This window comes from Vombatus ursinus, unplaced genomic scaffold, assembly GCF_900497805.2.
Source record: "Vombatus ursinus unplaced genomic scaffold, bare-nosed wombat genome assembly UNPS02014822.1, whole genome shotgun sequence".
Taxonomy (NCBI): domain Eukaryota; kingdom Metazoa; phylum Chordata; class Mammalia; order Diprotodontia; family Vombatidae; genus Vombatus; species Vombatus ursinus.
In genome coordinates, this window is record NW_020954600.1 from 892,999 (window position 1) to 898,058 (window position 5,060).

General features: G+C 59.6%; 1 protein-coding gene across 2 annotated transcripts in view; it reads left to right on the forward strand.

Annotated features, from left to right (window-relative positions):
• Nucleotides 1-292: 292 nt before the first annotated feature.
• The window catches only part of PACSIN3 (protein kinase C and casein kinase substrate in neurons 3), an 11,286-nt gene continuing 6,518 nt past the window's right edge, over nucleotides 293-5,060 (forward strand). Inside the window, exon 1 of one of the 2 annotated variants that reach the window (XM_027837850.1) lies at nucleotides 293-464. The gene's annotated coding sequence lies outside the window, so the exon portion shown is untranslated. Of the gene's footprint in view, nucleotides 465-1,324; nucleotides 1,345-5,060 lie in introns of those variants that run through there. The other variant, XM_027837849.1, reaches the window with a different exon arrangement.

Genomic DNA, 5,060 nt, shown 5'->3' on the forward strand with positions numbered 1-5,060 from the left:
AATCACCGGCATAGCTTTTCATAAAGCATGAACAGCTCTCTACTCATGCATTTAGAAGCAACATAATTTTGCTATTTTTAAATCTACACCCCCTCTCCCCTTTACTCCACCCCTCACACACGCTATGGCGAGAGAAGAAAAATAAATCGTGTACGTGCAAGAGAGAGAATATTTTGTCCCCTTCTCTTCTCAGGAATCGGTGCTCTGATTCCCCTGGAGGCACGCTCTTCGGCGGCGAGATAATAGGGTTCCCATACTGCAGGTCGAGAATCTTCTGTGAACTCTGAATCTGTGACTACTTTGGAAAGGATGACTAAGGTTGGAGGGTGGGGGTGGCAAGGCCTCGTTTACCAGTCCCTGTGCACCGTACCAAGACAGACAGGACTAAACCCTACCAGATCCAGAGTAACCTGGGACTAAGCTCCCTACTTGCCTGGCAGTTCGGTTAATGCCAACCAGTTCACGTAAGAAAGGGAAACCACCTTGTCTCTGGAGGGAACTCAGGAGGGAACAGCCTGGGCCCCGGTGGGGGTGGGTGGGTGCTGAGCAGGTGGGGAACAGCTCAGCGTCTGAACATTCCTGGATCAGTTCAGGGACTATAAATAGCAGGCCGAGCTATGAAAAACCTCCTTAGGGACTGAGAGAAGAAGGGGTGCCTGGGAAGGGGTAGAATTGGAGAGGTGCAAGACTGGATGCTAGCAGAGGCAAGCGGGGTGCCGGGGCTCCAGAGAATTCGGAATGCCTCTGGAATGAAATCAAGCCACGCAAGCCCAGGGAGTGCAAGCGTCCCGAGCCTCTCGGACTGACCGCTCCCCCTGCTCCCCCTGCTCCCCCTGCTCCCGGCTGTCCTGCGGTTAGGACAGGCAAGTCGGCCTGACTCCCCCCGGCCCGCCTCCGCTGCCCCCCACCCCCCAGCAGGGCCGTGCCGGGGTCACACCGAGCTTCCACCTGACTCCGGTCCGCTATTGGCAAGGGCCATCCTGAAATCTCAGCCGGGCAGCCAGGCTCTCTGCTGACCGCGAGGACTCTGACCCTGCTCAGGGGCCCCCAGAGCCCTCCCCCCTCATCCCCAGGGTCCGCCAGGGCGCTCGGCTCTGGGGCTGCTCGCTGCCTTCGCGCCCCAGCCCAGGGGCCTTGGCTCCGGGGCCCGCTGGCCCTCGCCAGGTCGGGCTGCTGCGGCGGCGGCGGGGGCGGGGCCGGTGGGCTGGGCTTTCCCGGGGGGAGGGCCCCGCGCTCCGGGAGGCAGCGGCACCGGCTGGAGCAGGAGCAGGAGCAGGACACGGCCCGGGAGCCTCGGCGGACCCCCTCCCCCACCTCCTGCCGCCCCCCGAGCCCAGGGACACGGTGAGGGCGGCGAGGGCAGCGCGGCGCGGCCCGGCCCGGTTCGGCTCCGGGCTGCCCGGCCCGCCGGCCAGGCGCGGCACTGGGGAGGGCTGGGCTGGGCAGGGCGGACTGCGGCGGGCGGGCGGCGGGAGAAGCCGAGCTAGCGGGCCGCCCTTCTCCCCCCCCCCCCGCCGCCGCCCCCCAGACCCGGCCCCAGAAGTTTGCCTCCCAATCTAACTCCCGCCCCCGGGAGCCCCCGGCCACCACGCCCGACGTGGAGGGCGGGGGGCGGGAGCCGGAGCCACCGGCCGGCTGGGCAGCCGAGGGGCCGGCGGTGGGGGCGGGGGAAAGAGCGCAGCCCAGGCTGGGGACCCCGAGAAGCCATTGGAGGTCGGGCCTGGGGGGAAGGGGCCTGGATGCCCCCCCCAGCGGGGGCGGGGGCTGCTGTGCCCCATCACGCACCACCCCGCCCGCTCAGCCGGGCGCTGAGCATCTGGTGCGCAGGGAGTGGGGGGCGGAGGCTGGGGACCCCTCTTGGACTCCAGATGGAGGAGCCCGACGCCCCCTTCCCCCAGGAGCACACCCTCAGGTGTGAGCCCTCCTTCCAGGGCCCGGCCCCTCCCATCCCCCTGGCCACCCCAACCAAGTTCAGCAAGTTTTGCCAGCGCCGTGAGAGCCTGTTGGCCAGGCCCCGTCCCCATTCCGCGTGGGCTCTGAGGCATGGACGGCGGGCCGATGCCCGGGGAGGAGGGGGTGTGGGCAGAGCAGGGGCCTGGGTACGGGCTGCCCCTCTGGCCTCCTGAGTGCGTCACTGAGCCAGCCTTGCTGGCGGCGGGCAGGTTGGGTTTCCTGAAGCGTCCCTTTGTTTTGCCCCTCCCTGGGCCCTTTCTCCTCCCCTTCCCTCATTCCCCAAAAGCCTTTTACCCCCCTCCCTCCCATTCTGTGCTGCCACCTCTCCTAGTTGTTTGCATGCTGGGGCTTGCTTGTCACCACCTCACCGGCCTTAGGAAGGCAAGCCTGGCTGTGCTGTGGGCCACCCACCCCTACCCCAAAAGCCTAGAAGGCCTGGGGCTGGATCCCAATCACGGCAGCCATCCCCAACTCAGACTGGGCAAGCAGCACCCCCCTCCCCCCCAAACTGTAGGGAGGAGAAGCCCTTCCAGTCTTATTTCTTACTCAAGACTGCAGAGTGAGTCTCGGATTGCCACATTGGCAAGGCAGCTGGACCTTCTCAGGGCCAGGGTCGTCAAAGGGCAGAGCCCTCAAGGCTCCGGCTCAGCTTCCCTACTGAGCCTTCCATCCCACATCGGGTCAGGTCCTGCCGAAGATTCAAGTAATACCCTGAGCTTCCATGGTGGGGTCAGGGAGTTTCATGCCAGCTTCACCCATGCCCCTTGGCTTTCAGCCAGCTAAACAGTGAGGCACTTCCATGCCCTGCTGAGGTTTGTCCAGCTGGGGAGCCAGATTGCCAGGGCCTCAGGTCTTTACTGGCACCCACTGGGTAAGGGAAAGAACCCTTTACTTCTTTCTGGGGTAGGGGTGATTCTTAGCCCCTCAGTTTGTTCAATAGGTGGGAAGGTGGGGCCTTATTCAGACCTGGGGATCGAGAGGTCATGTCGGGGGTTAAAAGCAGCTGGGCCAGGGTGTTTTGGGGGGCAGCTCCCTAGATCAATTGTTTCTATTTTTTGACCATAGGGTAAAAGGGGGGCTTTGTGGCCCTGGCAGTGCCCTGAGGTTTGGGCTGAGTGTTTGCTCTGAGAGGCCAGAGGGAGCCATGCCAGCTCGGGAGCACACAGCAGGCTCTGTTCAGGGAAGGGGGAGGGGGAGCAGAGCCAGGGGTGGCTCTCTCCAGAGGCCTCCTCATGCACCCTGTCACAGTGGTAAAGGGCAAGCAACCAGGGCACAGAGGGGCAGGACTGGATCCTCCACCCACAGCCAAGCAAAGAGAGTCCCTTTCTCCCTCTTGGCTGGAGATGGCTCACCAGAGTCTGGTCAGAGGTATGAGTGCAGACTGTGGCTGTGCATTAATATATTCCCAATCCTCTTAACCCATCAGTGAGCATTTATTGATTATGTGCTAGGCACTGGGGGGTAAGAAGGCACATTGATACCAAGGTATTTGTCTTCAAGGAATTTATGTTCTATTAGAGGGAGACACCCTGTACGTATAAAAATATTTACAAAATAAACATAAGGTAATTTTGGGGAGAGAAGTGCTAGCATTTGAGGGGCTGTGTAGGAGGTGATATTTCTAAGTATTTAAAGATGCCGGGGTGAAGAAGGAGGGTGTGCTAAGCATCGAGGACAGCCAGGGAGCCCAGACACAGGAGACAGAATTGTATGGCTGTGCATGGGAGGAGGGTGGGGGTGCTGGCTCATAAAGCAGGAAAGGTAAGTTGAGTCCAGGTTGTGAAGGGCTTTAAATGCCAAGCAGAGGAATTTGTGTAGAGATCTTGGAAGTCTTCAGACAGTGGCTGGTTGACTCCTTGTACAGTATACTATAATGGTGATTCCTTTTGGGTTTGGGTAAGACTCCATGGCTACTGAGGTCTTTTCCAAATAAAAAAATTCTATAATTCTGACTATTTTCAGCCCAAGGCATTGATTGCCTGGATTTAGAGAGGCTCCAGACCACTGCTCCTCTCTGGTTTCCCTTGGCCTGCAGGGTGGTCACTCCTCCCTGGAAATGCCCAGAGGGAGCAGGGGGTGACAGCATGGGAGTGAGGCTGAGGCCCGCCCCCCCCCCCCCCCCCCCCGCCCCTACCCTGCCTCATCAGCCTTTGCCTTGTCTTGGCCAACTCCCTGGGGCTGGAGAAGGGGATCTTGGCTCTTCTGGATACCCAACCTGGCTTGGTTTGTAGGCGGAGTCAGGGAATGCTTCCCTCTCCTTTCACTCGGGTGGTCCTGGGCTTGGGGACAAACTCTTGATGACTTCTATCTTCTTATTCCTACTCTGGCCCTGAGAGAGATGGGGTTTTGTCCCACCGTAACCCGTGGGGCTGGCTACACATAAGAACTGTTCCTGGTTGCCCCCAGCCTAGAGCTTGGGTGAGTCCTAAGGCCCTCCCTCCCCTTCTGGCTCTTGGTAGGGTGGATGCCTGCCCACTCAGGAAGTGGGTTTCCCGAAGGCCACAGCCCTTAGTTAAAAGATAAAGCGTTGTCACCTTGTCCTGACTCTCAGACTAGCATGACTCTGAGACAGACAGGTTTCTCTGGTTTTCCATGACCTTGGCATAGGAAAAAATCTTGTCTCTGCAGTGAGAGGTCCTGGGTCCAAAACCCAGCTCTGCCACTTGCCATACCAAGGTATGTGACCTCGGGTGAGTCATTGAACCCTGTGAGCCTCAGTTTCTTCATCTATAAAATGAGGTGGTTGGACCACGTGGTTTCAGAGGTCTCTTCCAGCTCTGAGGCTCTGTTAGCCTGGGATTCCATTCAATGTATGCTTTCTCTGGGACCTGAAGGAGGGCAGCTGAGGTTCTCTGCAAACCCCATTCATTACTGGCCAAGTTCTGCTGCTTTTGTGCTCTGCTTTAGGCCTTGGACAGTGAGTGCCCCAGACTGGAAGAGTTCTCTTCCAGCAGTGGTTGCGGGGCTAGGTGTGAGCTGAACAACTCTCACCCCCGGGCCCTGGCACAGAAAGGAAATGGTGAATTTTGTCTTGGAGGTAGAAGTCACTCAGTACTGTAGGATTTCTGTGGACGAGCTGGGTGGGATTTCTGTGGACGAGCTGGGTG